This window comes from Danio aesculapii, chromosome 2, assembly GCF_903798145.1.
Source record: "Danio aesculapii chromosome 2, fDanAes4.1, whole genome shotgun sequence".
NCBI lineage: Eukaryota > Metazoa > Chordata > Actinopteri > Cypriniformes > Danionidae > Danio > Danio aesculapii.
The window spans coordinates 44,850,683-44,870,068 of record NC_079436.1 but is presented as its reverse complement, the minus strand read 5'-3'; the positions used below and the strand labels follow the sequence as shown (position 1 = coordinate 44,870,068).

At 35.9% G+C, this 19,386-nt stretch overlaps 1 protein-coding gene across 1 annotated transcript in view; it reads right to left on the bottom strand.

Annotated features, from left to right (window-relative positions):
* Positions 1–19,386, bottom strand: part of ece2a (endothelin converting enzyme 2a) — a 152,292-nt gene that overhangs the window by 131,789 nt on the left and 1,117 nt on the right. The gene's annotated exons all lie outside the window — the stretch shown is intronic.

Sequence of the window (19,386 nt, the reverse complement as noted above, 5' to 3'; positions counted from 1 at the left end):
AATACAGACAAGCATTCAGAAATACAGACAGACAGAAGTTTAAACAGGCAAAATGGCAGACAAGGAGACATACAGACAGTCAGAACGACAAACAGACAAGACAAAAACAGGCAAAAACACAGACAAATAAATAGACAGAGAAATACAGACAGACAGATAGAGAAAATACAGACAGACAAATAGACAGAAATACAAACAGAACGATATAACAGAGAAATAGAGACAGAAAAACAAATGGACAGAATGACAGACAGACAAAAATAAAAAGACAAACAGGCAAAAATACAGAAAGAACAACAGACAGACAGAAAAAAACAGAGACACACACGCATACGGGAATACAGACAGACAGAAATACAAACAGACAAAAATAAAACGGGCAAAAACACAGCAACAAACAAATGCATACAGGCGGAAAAATAGACCGAAATACAGACAAAAATAAAAAGACAAACAGGCAAAAAATACAGTCATATATTTACTTGTTAAAAAAACAGATTTTTTTTAAATGAGCTGAAACACAATTCTTGAGATATCATTGGGAGAACTTAATTCTTTTATGTTCAATCCACATAAATTTGTTAAATGAGTTACGTTAACTTAATCGATTTGTGTTGGGACAATATGGATGAATTGTGTGGAACCCTGCATTTTTTTCAGTGCAGACAAAAATACAGACAGGCAGACAGAGAAAAAAATGCATAGACAAATATACAGACACACGAACACATTAACAGAAATACCAACAGACAGACAGAAATACACAGACAGACAAAACAACAGACAAAAGAACAAAAGAAAAACAGTCAGATTGAGGATGGGCCTCAGAGCTTGAAAGAGCTTGACTGAAGCATCACAGCACCAGCAATGAGCCTGTTTTGCCCTCTAACTAACATCTGGAACATTCACTCTCATTACACTAAAACTACAGCACATCATAATGAGCAGGAACACACACTCACGTACACACCCTCGACAACACCGTCATCAAGATACAGACGGCCAAAAGAACAAACTGTTTCTGTGTGTTCGGACATTGGCAAACAGAGGCTGATATGAGCTTAAGTGACACCTCGCAGAGCTGAGGAGTGTACCAGACATTCGGGAACATTGAGCCATCATGGCAGATGCCGGAAATATAAATGCAACTTCATTGTTAATATTACAGAAACAGTGAGGAATAATAAAGATCGGAAAATATGCGTTACTCAGAACGGTCCTTTTATTTTTAATACAAACAGATTATAAATATAGATCTATGTAAATGCTTCCTGCTTTGTTAAATCTAGGAAGATTTGGGCAAAAACGCAATACAAACTGTAATACACAATTTATTACTAGTTACTGCCTTTTAAATGTCATTAGTCACAATATTACTGATTCTGTAATAACAGTACCATTATTTACATTACTTCTGTATTGCTATTAATTACTTACATCAAAATAACCACAGAATTATACATTTCTAAACATTTTTCCATCCTGGTTTTCTCATCATCCTGGTAATGTAGATGTTGGACTGAAGATATGGATATTAATTTACAATGATGATGGACAGAGGGTTGCAAGAACTACTGAGAGATTTCAGCTGCTGTCTGGGCTTTCCCTTCCTTTGTACACCTCCCTTTCTTCATGTGTTCAATGCTTTTACCCTGGGTCATTTCATTTTATCACCCATATTTTCATTTGTAAACTAATTAGTTTCGTTTTCTTTGCATATGTGAATTTCTTTGGCTGTTACCAGTGTTGGGTGAGTTACTTAAAAAAAAAATACTACTGGAAAATTGTAATCTGATTACATTACTAATTACTTAATGTAAAAAGTAATCAGATTGCTAATGACTTTACTTTGTTGAAGTTACTTTTAAAACATAAAATATACCTATACAAATACAAAATAAACTGCAGCTCTTTCAGTAATTTAATATTCACTAAAAATAACTTTACAATGGGTTGATCACAGCAGACTGTGTTGACCCAAAACTTAATATTCTCTCATCATTCACTTGTTCCAAAAACCTGTTTGTCTTTTTTTAAAAGAAGAGATATAGAAGAAAACTGGACACCTGTTGCCATTGACATCCATAGTATAAAAAAGCACTGTAGTGACTGGGTGTTCTGTGTTTGTCTGAGGTAATTAGTCTACCGAAATGTGTGTATTCCAAAGTATGAAGCTGATCGGTCAGTTCTTGTCACGTGGCTTGCGGTTTTCTATTGAGTGTGCCTGGGAAATGAGAGCACATGCAATATGCGCTCCCAATATGCGCGCGCAAAAGACACGATATGTGGACGGCCCCATAAACAGCATTCACATTCAGAAGATACCTTCACTTCTGATCCTGCACAAAAAAAAAATCAATTTAGACTGGTTAGGCGGAGTTGGGCCGCCATGTTTCTGGACGCTGGTGTCCTCCTTGGTGACGAGTATCGTCATAGAATGCTTTCTATTCAAGCGCTTGAAAAGTTCCTGGTCGAGTTAAAAGCAGTCGAAAGTTCATTAGAGACTGGACTGGAATTTCAGAGCAATATTTTTGTTTTTACGCTCAATAAAATCCATGTCTGTATTTCCACTTGAACAAGCAGCCACTCTCGTCAGCAACCATTTCAGCTTGCATTATCCAGCAATTTAAAAGCGCATGCTCATTAACAGACATAGCAGTAGAAAATTCGTAAGAATTAGCCACAAAATCAAAATGTTATGAACTGCCGTGAGATTGTGTTGGGTTTACAGATATTCAGTGGCTCTTAAATTAAAAGTAAAGGATTAAGAATACAGAATCGTCGGCGCCAATAGCCTTGTGGTTAGTGCATCGACACATGGCACCTAGGTGTTCACGGCGACCAGAGTTCGATTCCCAGCTCGAGGTCCTTTGCCGACCTGTCCCCTATTCTCTGCTCCCTATGCTTTCTGGTCTCTAAATCTCCACTATCCTGTCACAATAAAAGGTGAAAACCATTAAAAAATAATTATAAAAAATTTATTTCCCATCACCATTACTTTCACCAAAATACCCAAGGAATTGTGATTAAATTTCCAAACATTTATTTTGCCATTATTTGTAGTTATTCGGTAAGAATAGTGTTTGCTCAAGGAGTCTGACAACAGCCAGTGCTCCACACAGAGATCTAATGACAGCTTTTGTTTTAAATATTAAAAGTATATATATCAAATATAAAACATTTAAAGTGTTCTCCAAAGTTTTTAGCTGAACCTCTTTCAACAATAGACACAATATTCATTTGCTTTTATGACACCAGAAAGTAAACGGCATGTTAAGTTATCATGCCAACCATATACAATGCACATTCCGAGATACGCACCACTTAAAGAGTAGAAAACATGCAAGTATATAATTATTTGTACGTAACATTATCAGACTTGAGCTTTAAATTTATCAATCAGTTTTCAATAATAATAAATCAATATTGATTTATTACAGAATATAATATCATATATAATATAATATAATATAATATAATATAATATAATATAATATAATATAATATAATATAATATAATATAATTCGCATGCATTTTATGAATATTTCTTACAAGCTTTCTAGAATCCAGCGATACATCAAACTCAAACATCTCTAACCATAGATAGTAATTTACTGCAGATTTTTTTCTCTGGTGCGAACAGCACAAATGTTTCGCAGTGTTGTTACATTTTTAAAAATAAGATTCTTTAGTACTGAAAGATTATGTGCATTTTAGTTCTGTTGCATTTACATTGAATGAACTGTAACAATTTTTGGGTACCCTTTCGGAAGGGTACCTAGCACAACAAAGGGGTGGAGCAAGACGTGCAGCTGGATGCTATTAGTTTACAGAGATGCGTCACTAGCTCGTGGACAAGCAGGAGAATGAAAACAAAGAAAGCGCCATTTTTAAATACACAGCCGAGACATTACATCACAATACTATATACCTATAATAACGAGCCATGGTCGACCCGAGTGCAAACAAACCTTGTCGTCATTTTGATGAATAGCCACAAGCCAAGAAGAGCAAAATCTACCCTGTGCCCCGTAGTGGTTTACAAGTCTGTCTAAAGCGCAGGTGGTATCGTTTTCTCGCGATGGCTCGCCGCACATCTATATTTGAAATAACAAACTTCTTGAGCTGATGATAATGTGGACGTGATTATTAAAGTGCTTCTGACATTCAATCCTTTCAGAAACGAACAAACGCAAGAGTGAAGCGCGAAAAACAAAGGAGAAGCCGGAAAAACAAAGGAGCAAATGATTCTTTCAGCAACCTAAAACATGAACAAACTGCCATGTTTAACTGTTATCATCACCTTTTGGACTATTATGTACTCGGAATGAGAGAATTACTTTCTAACAGGGGTTATATGTGCTGGCGAATATTGAAGAAGCATATAAGAGGTCTGCTCTGACTGTGGGCTATATGTGGCGTTTTGTTTTTGAACCCAAATGAGGACAAAATGTATGCTGTGTGTAGTTTTTTCTGCAATTGGTAATATATCAGACACTGTAAGGGTCTGTATGTGTTCATATATGTTGCATTAATTTATTTATTTTATATATTTGCAGACTTTATAGTCGGCTATTTCAAGCCGCAGTAATAATCAAATATTGTTCAAAGAAAGGTTAGTAATAAACATTTATACACAAGTATATGTATCCAAGTAAGCATCTGTTTTGAGAAGTGCTTCTGATATGATGTGAACGACTAGTACAGCTTTACTATAGACATTTTCTGAAACTTTCAACTGAAACTTTCTGATGTACACCACGCCCACCTAAAGAGTACCAGTGGAAACACAAGCCTGATAAAGGTGACCCATACCGTACCCTCCCGTACTGTACCACTCCTAACTGGCCATAAAAGATTGTCTCGCAGACAGTACTTTGGGTTAAGCTACTTGAAGACTGATGGGTTAACATCGATGCTAAGGAACTGTACTGTTCATTGTCTTCAATGAAGTCTTCTCCCCGTAACAACTTTGGTCAGCTTACTTATTTTATGTATTCGAGTAATCTAATACATTGGCGAGGCACCCAAAAACGGTTAAGCCAAATACAGCAAAATCTAACAGTACATTCGTTTAAATGCAATGCTGTATCCTAAAAACTTTTTCTATTATTTTATTACAGAGTTACAGCCAAAAGTAATTTAATACTGTAATGATGTTTCTTTTGTAATGCGTTACTCCCTAGACTCTGCAGATGGGATATTCATCTCAAAGCCACACTCTGCTAATACACTAAATAGTCACAAGAGACAGTCGTGACAGAAACACTTGAGGTTTCACACACATCTAGATTAACACACAGTGAAGTGTGACATGGGACACATAACACTAATTCCCACACACACATACACACACCAGTAACTGCTGCTGTCGAGAGATTGTCTTGTCTGAAAGTCAGAGATCCGTCAGGAGTCGACAGACATGAATCACTTCCTGTGGACGAACCCCATCTGGCCCTCAAACAGCTTCAGAGAACACACACGGTCCAATGAATGAACAGTGTGTAACGCTTTCTGCTTAATGAACAATTATATAATGACCTTACTACTGTGTATGTGAACTACTCACAAATATAAAGTATAAAATAACAACGTAAAACAATCTTGTGCATTTCGACAACTTTTCTTTTTTTTTTATAATGAACTGATTTTACAAATCTGAATTATACTACAAGATCTGGAATGAGCTATTTATCTTGCTATGGCTAAAAGGATTAGAAATTGTTCTCTAATTCTGACCAGTTTTAGCTTTCATAGATTTAAGTTTTTATACTGTGCTTCAGAATATATGCAACTCATGAAATATGCTTCAAATAAGACTAAATCAAATAAAACAGTGACCTCAAAATGCATATAGCATTTATAGAGAAATTCAATAGGCATTGCACACATTTAATTGGTTAAAATAATATATATTTAATAGACAATTCTAATTATCAACCTGGAAAGTCCATGAGTGTTTATGGGTAATACCTGTCAACATTGGGATGCGAAAATAAGGGACACCCCCCCTTCAGCCACTGTTTAAACTCGTCTTTCTCCAATCAGGAGTATGCAAACTTACATTTTCCCATTTTGCCATCTGTTTCGCTACATTTGGAGAGCGTCACATCTCGTTTTCTCGTTTGTCGCAAATTACGTGACATCATCCGGACGGATGAGCTTGGCCGGATGTGCCCCTGCCTGAACCAATCACAGGGATTAAGCATGCCGTTTCAAATATTATGAGGAAAATAAATATATTTATGCTTTTTTGGAGTCAGACGCTTTGGACAACGCTTAAACAAAAATTAAGACCTCGTAAAAACGCAATTAAGACTTTTAATACCTTTTAAGGGCCTGAATTTTTTCATAATTGGTTTGTCAACTTTTAATACTTTTTAGGACCCCACGGACACCCTGGATGATGATGATGAAAAAGCCTTTATTTGTCACATTCACTTTTACATGTAGCGAAATTGGACCCCTCCGACCCTACACTCTTAGAAATAAAGGTACGCAAGCAGTCACTGGGGTGGTCCCTTTTCAAAAGGTACACATTTGTAATTAAACGGTCAATATTGGTACCTCAAAAGCATATATTAGTACCTAAAGATTAAGAGGAACAATTTTATATTTTTTTTAAGTAATAGTATGTACCCTTGAGGTATTAATATGGACCTTTAAGGTACAAATTTGTACCTTTTGAAAAGGTGCTACCCGAGTGACAGCTCGCGTACCTTTATTTCTGAGAGTGTACACAAACATCACACAGCTCAGGGGAAGACAGGTCAGACGAGAGGTAGCTTTAGAAAGAGGAAATAAGCTACAGTAAGGAAAAGAGAGGCGGAAAAAAATGAACAGACTTTTAACTTTTAAAAACAGAAAAAACTTTGGATGAACTATCCCTTCAAAGTGGTTTATTGTTGTTTACATCAACTCATTTTGTCAGTGTCTGCTTTAATTGTGTTACACTGGATGTTGGAGGCTAAACACATTAGTCATGTGTTGATTATACTTGGATCAACCAACATTTACCACATCAGTCTAGACACACAAAGCTGCTGTTGTTTTGAACACTTTACTTGGCGACATCCCCATCCTGCTCTCTGGTAAGCAATATTTAGTGGCTCTTGAATCAAGACTAAATGATTAAGAATACAGAATCCATTTTCCCAGCACAAAACAGTAGCAAACATGTGGAACTGAAAAAGAAATATTAGTGGAAAAACTTCTCTGCAGTATCCCAGGTTACCATAGTAACAGCTCAAACTGCACCACTCCCGAGTCAGAACTGAGGTTTGCCCTGTACTGGTACAATGAAGTGGAAGTAATATTGACCAACAACCTGCATCCATCCAATCCTTAATCAAAAACCAATATATATAAATAAACTGCACCAAAGACTGATTAGCTTATAGATAGTCTGACAACAAAAACAAACTGCAAAACAGATCCAGAGACGCCTGGGAAGGACTAATAATGCCTGACTCATGGGTTGAGGTGAGGGCTGTGTGATTATGTGCTGCTGGGTAAATGAAAGGTTTCAGAAGATCAGCGCACAAAATGTGCATCTGCGCTCATAGGAATTAACCAGAGGTAAACAAATATGTTTATATGAGTCAGCTTGACTAGCCTGATACATATGGGAATATGACATGGATGAGTGTGTGTGTAGGTGTGTGTGTTCATTTATCAGGTACAAGGTTCAACCTGAACCCTTTCGTATATCACACATACACAAACAGCTTTCTTTCATGTGCATCCGCTGCCCCATTTATCGGAGGAGAGCCCATCTATCATCCGAGCACCGTTGCCCGGGTAACCCAGTTAATATTCCAGACATGAGCCAAAGAGCGGGAAAGAGTGAGAGAGAGGGAGCACAAGAGAGAGCGTGAGAGAGAGCGCGAGAGAGAGAGAGAGAGATTCTCACCGATCTGCAAACAAATAAGCAGCACAGTTGGCGATCCAGCAGAAAAAGCCAGATTTTCACTAAGCATTTAAATATATGAATATAATTAAAAATATGTGAATGTAAACTGCACAGTACAGGGTCGAACACAAAGCAGATTTCATATGGAGACATTACACATTTATTTACACCCAAAAATGAAAATTTACTCTCCATTTAGTCACCCTCAAGCAGTTCCAAATCTTTATGAGTTTCTTTATTCTGTTGAACACTAAAAAAGATATTTTGAAGAAAGCTGAAAACCTGTAACTATTGACTTGTATTTGTTTTTTTTGGGGGGGGGGAAACAAATAGTATGGATGTCGATGGTTTCCAGTTCTCTTTAAAATATCTTTTTCTTTTTTTCAACAGAGGAAAAAAGTCTAACAAGTCTGGATCAAGTAAAGGTTGAGTAAATGATGACAGAATTTTCAGTTTTGAGTTGACAAAACCCATATTTTTTAGAAAAATTGCAAACAGAAATATACTGAAATTAACCTAATTTGAAATCGGACACCAAAATTCTAATTTTGACTCAACACAACAAGAAATTGTCAACAGAAATACTTTAACTTTAGTTAACTTGCAGAAATGCATCTTTTTTCAAAATCACACTCTATTCTTTATGTTTAAACTGTATAAAATGTAAAAAAAAAATTAAATAATTAAATAAAAAAGGGCATCAAAAGAATCCAACATTTCTGCACAAGCAACCTTAAAACATGTATATGTCAACCTATGTATATGTCAACCTATGTATATGTCAACCTATGTATATGTCAACCGTAAAAAACTCTTTATATACCCAAGCATGCTTGGAATACATACAATTGTCAGTTTAGAGTGAACAAAAAAACATATTTTTAGAAGAAGAAAAACAAAACATGAACAGAAACATACTCAAATGATTTTAATTTGAAATTGGACACCAGCGTTCTAATTTTGACACAAAATCTACAAAACATTTTTAAAAAACATCTAAAGAATCCAACATTTCTGCAAAAGCAAACTCATTTAACTACTATAAAATTGTATATGACAATCTCAAAAATGTAGTAAAACTCTATATACCCAAGCATTCTTGGAATACATACAATTTTCAGTTTTGAGTGAACAAAAACCATGTTTTTTTAGAAGTAGTAAAAAAAAAAACGCAAACAGAAATATCCTAAAAAGAATTTAATTTAAAACCGAACCAAAGTTCTAAGGGCGTACTCACACTATGCTATCCGAACCATGCCCAGGCCCGTTTCAAGGTTCGTTTGACAAGTGTGAGTGCTCTGAATCGGGCCTAGGTGCGGTTCAGTTGCCCGGCCCAGGCCCATTTATAAGAGGTGTGCCAGAGCGCAGTTCGGTAGGGCTTTGGCACGGTAATCTTGTAGTGCAAGTGCAAAGCGCGCATGAGCTCGAAACTGAAGACAGGGGTCACTTTTAAGGGACTGTTTCATATGGATTTATTAATCATTCTTACTTTTCAATGAACGCGAACTGTCGTAGTTTATGAAAGAAGCAAACCCCTCACTTCACATCAGCTGCACGTTCAGCAAACCTCTTAATACCTGCAGCACAAGGACTTTTATGATTAATTATGAGCGTCAACACTGCTTGATCTGTTCGGCGAAATGTTTGAGTGCGCATCACTGCATCCCAAACCCCTAACCGCCCTAATTTTGACCCAACATAACAAGAAACTTGTTAAAATGCTTTAAAAAAAATTAAGAAAAAGGTGCATCAAAAGAATCCAACATTTCTGCACAAGAAAACTCACTACAAAAATGCATGTGACAACCTCAAAAATGTAGTAAAACTCTCTACACTAAAAGTAATAAAATAAATGTAGTAAAACGCCCAAGCATGCTTGGAATACAAACAATTTTATATTTTGAGCAAAAACCCTATATATAAAAAAAAAAACCCAAACAGAAACACTTGAATGAAATGAATTAAATTAGAAATCAGAGACCACAGTTCTGGTTTTGACCTAACACAACAAGAAACTGTCTACAGACATGATTTAAAAAAACTAAATTAAAAAGGTGCATCACAAAAATCCAACATTTCTGCACAATCATGCACTCCTTTAACTACCAGAAAATGCACGTGACAACCACAAAAATATAGTAAAGCTCTCTATATTCCCATGCATGTTTGATATACATGCAAAATACATTTAATTAACCAAATCCAGAGTAATATTCCCACTTGAGCACAACACAACGCGAGCACACTCAACTGGCTCACACGCAACCCATTGCTTCATTCAATTTTTCCAACTTTCATTCATAAACCGCAGAGGTAGTGATGGGGAGGGGGGAGGGTAACCCCCACATGACTGCAGTACCTTCCAGCAGCATTGACTCCTCTCAGCCAATCAAACGCCAGCGGGAGAGGAAGGAAGAACAAAACAGGCTGGGCGGGGCCAAGGAGGAGATACCGCATAACACCGCAGCCTTCCCTTCCCCCAACCGTTCATTCACTCGCTCGCTTTCTTTCATTCATCCCTTCACCGATTCATGCGTTCATTCATAAAGTGCAGAATGACGAACAGATGCAGAACTCGCTTTCATTACGGTGGTGCAGTCCGGGTTTACAACATGTTGTGTCACTCTAGAGGGCAATGAGGAAACGAAAAAGAAAAAAAGACGACGCTGGCAGAGAGAGAGAGAGAGAGAGAGAGAGAGAGAGAGAGAGAGAGAGAGAGAGAGAGAGAGAGAGAGAGAGAGAGAGAGAGAGAGAGAGAGAGAGAGAGAGAACTGACTCACACTCAATCTGACCAATAGTGACTCATGAGTTCTCCATTCAAAAATGGTTCATTCAAAAGTCAGTGCCTTCAAACTGTTTCGCTGAAGACGAAATGAGATTGTTCTGACGCACAACAAAAGGATACTTGAATGCATCTCTCTTTCTTTGATAGCTTGTTCACTGCAGCGGTGAAACCAATAGCAACGGAGGGAGAGAGAGAGAGAAAGAGAGAGAGAGTGAGTGTGTCCTGCTGATGGCATGCTGGTGTGAGCTGCAATGGGCACTTCAAAGCCTATCTTTGCTCTTTCCATTCTGTCAGCAGTGACTCTAATGAATGTGAGTTTGCCCACTGACTGAGTGGAAAAAGCACACACACACACACTTGAGAAGGCATACTAGAAATACAGGCACTTACACAGGTGGATATACTAGATTACAGGAATGCTCTGGGTTTGATTCAACTCTGTCAGCTGCATGCTGTCAAATACCATGAAAATGAGCGATCACTCAGTATTCGTTAAAAAAAAGTGACATTTACTCGCCCTCATTTAATTCCAAACCCGCATGACTTTTATTCTTCAGCAGATGACATTAGCATTTGTTTTTGTCTAAACCGTGTTTGCTGGCATTGTAAGTAAAATAATAATAAATAAAAATTATAATTAACAGAGAAAATGTTATTGTGTTCCACAGAAGAATGCATACAGGTTTGCATTAGAGTAAGTAAATGATTAAAGGATTTGGTCAGACTTTATTTCAGAAGTACAATTGGTGTTATTAACAAATCCTTTGCCTCAATAAAAATTCTAATTTTGCTGGTTATTAATAGTTATTAAGGTAGTAGTTAGGTTTCTATATTAGGTAGGATTGGGGATGTAGAATAAGATCATGCAGAATAGGGATGCACAATATACTGTTTCAGCATTGATATTGCAATGTGTGAATCTGCTAGTCACATTGCAGGACTTGCAAAATCAAGTTAGGATTACAGCTGATCAGAACATTGATTTGAGTTTATTGCAAGTTTAAAATTAAAACAGCATGAAAGATTTTCATTTGGATGCGTTTTATGACCCGTTTTAACTTAAACCAATAGGTTATAGTGGTAAATAAACCAAAATTAACTGTATTTAATTCTTTATACAAAGACTCTACACTATAGTGTTATGATGCTATTAGATTTCTGTACCGCAATACTGTTAGATTCCTCAGAAAAATCATAAAATTCATTTATATCAGTATAATTGAATTGTATTTTTGCAGATATTCCTCTAGAAAATAATCCCAATCAATGTAAAATGATGAATTCATTCCAAATGTTCTATCAAACAGTTAGAAGTCATCTTGTCAAATTATATTTATAAAATCGCAGACAAACTAAATGCGCAATGTCTGTTTGCAGCCCTAATGCAGAATGTGTTATTTATAAGTAATAATAAACAGTCAAGATCTTAATAATAATAATAATAATAATAATAATAATAATAATAATAATAGGCATGTAATAATGCAGTAGTCTTTAGAGAGAATTGGTTGTTAAACTAAAGTGTTAGCCTTTAATTTTTTTTGTTTGGGGTGATTATTACTATTAGTTTATAACTAATTAACTAATTATTAGTAAAATAGCATTATTATTATTACCTATTATTATATATTATCATTTTTCAGCAGATACAAATCAATGTGTAAATAAGGTGAGTGAGATGATTTACATTTGAATTCTTTCTTTTAACAGTTTTATTCAAAGGAACATCACAATCTAATTATTTCCAGATTATTAATATCAAGCCAGCCCTAAAAGTTTCACAAATACATTTCAAAAGCAGTTTTTCTTACCATTTTATTATTTTTTTTATTCAGCAAATATGCAAAAAGTGATTTAAGTGACATTAAGTCTATTTTTTAAATGAAAATATTTCTATTTTCTGCTTTTTATAAGTGACATGGAAGACTGGAGAACAATGTTGAAATTTCAGTTTTGCATCACCGAAAATAAGTTGTTTAACAATACAAACATAAACCGTTTATAAAGTAATATAAAAATATATGTTTAACTTTAATTAAATATAAAATGACATTTATATAAAATGACGTTAAAATAACCACTCTAAAATGTTGCAGTTTTACTGTCTTTCTGATCAAATTAATTTAACACTGCCAAGCATAACTTTAGAATTCACATGTATTGATCCTTGCATATAGATTAATCATGCCAAGAATTAAGGTTTTTACGTTTAAAAACAAGTATTAAAAAAAGGTAAAAATATAGATTTTCATGTGCATTTCCACCCAAATAACCCTTTAGGAACATTACATATAGAAAGCAGTTCACATATAATTAGTCAGGTCAAGCTAAATCCCAAACAATTATCTTCAAATTTACTGATGTTTGTGACATCATAACATGCCCGTTTCCAAATGCCCCATTATTACAGCATTGTTTCCATTAATACTTTGGGACTTTATTTGCATATAAATTTTAGTGCCTACTCCCTGTGACAGAATCTGCTAACGCTAACTGCAGGGATTCCTTTTCTACTCATGCAACAAACCGTTACACAACCATCGAAACTTGAGACATGCAGCCTTAACAGCCTGCTCAGGAATCTGCCCCCAGCCAGTGCATTATGGGTAAGGACTTGTGTTGTTGTGGCCAGTATTCTTGAGCAAGAGAAAAAAATGAAAATAAAAACCACAAGATTCTATCTACCCTGATCCATTAGACACGTTACACACACACAGACAAGGAAGACAAGGACAAAGAATATTTCGTAACAAATTAATCTGTGTAGTGGCAGTGAAAGAAACAGGAAGAGCCGGACGAAGAACAAACACTAACCATATGATGAACAAGAAACTGCAATATCAAACTCACCAGCAATACAACTGGAGCATTACATAAAGAAAAGACATTTACATTATTTGTGTCAAAGGTCACAAGTGAAGCGTGTGTGTGTGTGTGTGTGTGTGAAACACTCGCCCTGCTACCCGGTTAAGAAAGGTCACAGAGAGAGTAGCTGTTATGTTTATGAGAGCCGACTGCAGAGGAAACATGATGTGAGTGTAAAAAGGGTGTCTGTGTGGAGAGAGAGAGAGAGAGAGAGAGAGAGAGAGAGAGAGAGAAAGAAACAGAGAAGCATATGAAAAAGGGTGTTTCCTCACAGAGCTCTTGTAAGCAAATCTTGTTATTCTTTCAACATAAAACACACACAAGTATCAAACACACAATTTAATTTGCAAAATACAATTATTTTGCATTTCAGTTTGCAAAAATCAAAAATCAATCTGACCAAGTACAATCCAACCACCTCAGACTAAATCATGGCATTTTAATTCCAAGGTTATAGGGAACACAAATGAAGATATCGTGAAAAATGCAGGTTGCTGACACTCATCGACTTCCATAGAAGGAAAAAGCTCATTGCTGGCACCCATCAACTTTCACAGTAGGAAAAAGATGATTGCTGGCACCCATCGACTTCCATAGTACAATCTCAGAAATAAAGGTACATGGTCTGTCATAGGGGGGGGGGGGTGGGGGGGGTGGTGGTACCTTTTCAAAACGTACACATTTGTACCAGAAAGGTCCATATTAATACCTCAAGGGTACATATTAGTACCTTAAAAGTACAAAAGTGTTCCTCTTAAAATTTTTAGGTACTAATATATACTTTTGAGGTACCAATAAGGGCCCTTTAAGTACAAATGTGTACCTTTTGAAAAGGTACCACCCCAGTGACAACTCGCGTGCCTTTATTTCTGAGAGTGTAGGAAAAAGCTGATTGCTGGCACTAATTGACTTCCATAGTAGGAAAAAGCTGATTGCTGGCACCCATCGACTTCCATAGTAGGAAAAAGATGATAGCAACCACCAATTAACTTCCATAATAGGAAAAAGCTGATTGCTGGCAGCCATCAACTTCCATAGTAGGAAAATGCTGGTTGCTAAGAGTCAATTGACTTCCATAGTAGGAAAAAAATGATTGCTGGCACCCATCGACTTTCATAGTAGGAAAAAGCTGGTTGCTGGCACCCATCGACTTCCATAGTAGGAAAAAGCTGGTTGCTGCAACCAATTGAGTTCCATAGTAGGAAAAGCTGGTTGCTGGCACCCATCGACTTCCATAGTAGGAAAAAGCTAATTGCTGGCACCAATATACTTCCATAGTAGGAAAAGCTAATTGCTGGCACTAATTGACTTCAATAGTAGGGAAAAGATGATTGATGGAACCAATTGACTTTCATAGTATTTTTTTTCTACTATGGAAGTCAATGAGTGCCAGCAACCAGCATTATTCAAAATATCTTTGTGTTTAAAGGATGAAATGTTGAAAATAGAGAGTAAATGAGATTATATTCGTTTTTGGGTGAACAATCCCTAGTTATTGATTTTCAACAATAATGTTAAACCATAGACATATCAAGAACAAGAATCATTTCATGGCTTATTAAAAGCATCATGATGCGTCTCACATAATACTAATTTTAAATCTGTATTCTTTGCTGTTGTCCTTCAAACAACAGGTTTTATTCATTTATTCATTTTCCTTCAGCTTAGTCTCTTTATTCATCTTTAGGGGTCAACACAGCAGAATTAACCGAAAACTTATCCAGCTTACGTTTTACACGGCGGATGCCCTTCCAGCTGCAACCCGGTACTGGGAAACACCCATACACTCCTACATGCACACAAATACACTACGGACAATTAAGTATATTCAATTTACCTATAGCACACCTTTGGACAGTGGGGGAAACTGGAGCACCCTGAGGAAACCCACGCCAACACAGGAAGAACACGCAAACTCCACACAGGAATGCCAACTGACCGAGCCGGGACTCGAACCAGTGACCTTCTTGCTGTGAGGCAATAGTGCCAGATTTTATTTCAAACAATTTCATTCATGTAAAAACATACAGCTTTTAATAGGAGCTCAAATCCCACCCCAACTCTACCCCTAATTGAGGGATGAGCATGAATGAGATAATCAAATTCACATCTAATTAATCAAAATCAAATCAAAACATCATGAATTGCAGTGAGATTGTGTTGATTTTACCTATTTGCAAGCAGGAAGCCATTTTTTTACCTGCATTTTGACCTGCAAGTCTTTAAATGTTATAGAAACCAAAAACAAATAATAAAAATAAATAAATAAAAAAATCCATACTTGTTATACACATTCAGAACAAAATCATTTGATGGCATATTAAAAGCATTATGATGCAGCTCAAACAAAGCTAATTTTAAATCTTTATTCTTTGCCGTTGTCCTTCAAATAACAGGTTTTAACTCATATGATTTCATTCATGTAAAAACATACAGTTACAGGAGCTCAAATCCCACCCCTAACCCTACCCCTCATTGGGGAATGAGCATGAATGAGATCAAACGTCATGAATTGCAGTGAGATTGCGTTGATTTTACCTATTATTAAGCAAGAATGAATTTTTTCACCCGTATTTCGACGTTTTTATTGAACCAACTGCGCATATATAAGAGTCTCAACATTTTACATTTGCATTAAAAGAATTATTTCCGCTTTTGTTTTGTCCAATCAATCGATCCAAACGAATCTCCTCGCTCATATCAGTCTAAATCACAGCGTTTTAATTTCAAGGTTAATCATCAGTCTTTAAACGCTGGGTTAGAAATGCACTTCATTGATCGGTGCTCTTTAAAGCCGCATGAAATAAGGCTCAACGCTGACCCACACTTGCCTCGAAACCAATGCGCTTTTATTATGCCACTTTAAGTGTGTGAATGGGGGCCTGTCTGATTGGTAATTGGATTGAGATATAGCTGAAGCGGTCCCTGGGGGATGGGAGCTCGTGTCATTGCATTGACGAGCAGATCCAGAGCTCAGAGAGCATGTCAGAGGTCCACACTCATCTCAAATACACCAGCAGCTGAATACATAATATACAGTTTGCGTGAGCTGAACAACACTGCCACTCTGAGCCAGACTACAACACTGCAAGTATTGCAACTAATGTTATTAGAGCAATGGTCAACAAGTAATTCAGCACATTGCTTGTCCACCTGCCAGTATATGCAGTTGAAGTCAAATGATTAGCCCTCCTGTGAATTTTTTTTATTTTCAATTATTTCCCAAATGAGGTTTAACAGATCAAGGAATTTTCCACAGTATTCCCTATAATATTTTTTCGTCTGAAGAAGGTCTGATTTGTTTTATTTCTTTAAAATGGTTTTAAACATTTTTTAAAAACCTTGCCGGTCAATATTATTAGCCCCCTTAAGCAAATTATTTTTTCAATTGTCTACAATGACTTGCCTAATTACCCTAGTTAAGCCTTTAAATGTCACTTTAAGCTGAATACAAGTATCTTGACAAATATTTAGCAAAAATATTGTGCTGTCATCATGGCTAAGATAAAAGAAATCAGTTATTAGAAATTGGTTATTAAAACTAGTTTGTTTAGAAATGTGTAGGAAAACATCTGCTTTCTTTTAAACAGAAATTTAGGACAAAAATATACAGGAGGCTAATAATTCTGACTTCAACTCTGTATTTTTTTTAATGATTAAGATTTGTATGTATGAATGTTGAAAACAAACCAAGAAAGGAAGCAGTTTTTCTTAAGTAGAATATTAAAGGGATAATTCAATAAAAAAAATTTACATTTACTCATTCTCAGGTGATTCCAAACCTTTATCAATTGTTAATTCCATTGAACACATGAGAAGATACTTTGAAGAAAGCTGGAACCTGGTAACCATTGACTTCCATAATATTTGTTTTTCCTTCTATGCAAGTCAGCGGTTACCTGTTTCAACATTCTTCAAAGTATTTTCTGTTGTGTTCAACAGAAGAAAGAAATCAAACAATGTTTGTGACGAGTGAACGGTGTGTAAATTATAACAGAATTTTCAGTTTTGGATGAACTATCCCTTTAATAGCCATTTTGTTAAGTGATGCTTTTAAGATTCACTTTTTCTAAGGCAGCGTTAGATGCCTGTTTGCTATAAAAACCACGCCAGAAACACATTTCTTGATATAAATTTTAATATGAATTTAATACAATTCAATTCCAGCTTTTTTACTATAACGCTTTTTCTACATTAATTATTGTTCCAAAGCAGCGTTACAAAAGGAGCATGTTTTTACATTACAGTCAAAATCAGAAAGTTATGGTGTGGTGTATAGGGTGGACAGTATATATACACATAGTACACCCATACACTCTTACATGCACACACATACACTACGGACAATTTAGTATATTCAATTCACCTATACCACATGTCTTTGGACTGTGGGGGAAAACTGGAGCACCCTGAGGAAACCTACGCCAACACGGGGAGAACAGAGTGGACAGTATATATACACACACAGTTAACATGCACCAATTTCAAAAAGGGCATATCTATGTGTATAATACATCAATAAAGTTTGTGTATTGCTTAAGATTTTGTGTCGTCCATGAAGTCCTTGGAGTTTATGTTAACCTCAAAAACAATGTCAAAGTAAAAACAGATTTTGCTGGCATTTTTTGCTTCATAAGATCTAACTTTAGCATTAGATGCCATGTGTATTAATTTTATTTTGCCTGTATGTATGTTTGCATGTTTTGTGACTCTAAAAATGCAAGTAGCCTATTATTTGAATTGTAAGAATCACCAAAGAAAGATCACGGTTTAATGGCCTTTTGCATTCAGTGTTCTACTGTAGTACTCTAGGCTGCAATCAGAGTGAGTAAATAAACGAACAGCAAATTTTAATTTCTGAATCATTTAAAAAATTTAAAAATTTTATTCCAAAAATGCAAAATACATACGTAACAAGTTCAAAAATAATACAAATTTCAACAAATTTAATCCGCAATATATCTTTAAACAAATTTCCATTGTACGCAATACACTAAATACATTTTATAAAGGAAAGACACAACTTGAGAAACAACAAACTGGCATTTACATTTTTTCTCAATTGCCAAAACACTAAAACCCACTGGCTTAACTTAGTTCTCAGTACCACATGGTAAAACACAATGTGCAGATCTTACTTAGACTTTTCAGCAAAACTCTAAACGCATTCTCATTCTCAAAACACATTCTGCACTCTAATGCAAGTCATCTATGCTGGCAAACACAAGTAGCAACAATCAAATACAAAAAAGAAGTCATTTATTAAACACAACCACTCAAAACTGATGTCACGTTTGTCAAGTGATGTGACAACCGAAATAAGCAAACAGGTTGTTGAAGGTGGGAAAGAGAGTGTCCAAGCATGGAAAGAAGAAACAAAATCAAAGTCTTTAGTCTTTAAAAGGTCCACTTTTTCTACTATGTTAAAGATCATAGGATGATCGGTTTTCATAGATTCAAGTGCTTGTAAGCAGGACCCAGAAAGCTGAATAAATAAGCTTTACATTGTTGTATGGTTTGTTAGCATATATTTAATAATATTTAGTGATCAGTCTTTCACTGTTTGGTAAATTCAGTATGTTCATGTACTTTACAGCAATATCTCTGGGAAAAAACTCAGATTATATCAGTATTAGTCAGTTAGACGTGATACGAGTGTGTCGATGCCAATAGCCTAGTGGTATCGTGCGGCGACATATAGCACTGACGTGCTCACGGCGACCAGAGTTCGATTCCCAGCTCGAAATCCTTCCCCTCTCTCTGCTCCCAATGCTTTCCTGTCTGAAATCTCTACTGTCCTATCATAATAAAGGTCAAAAACCC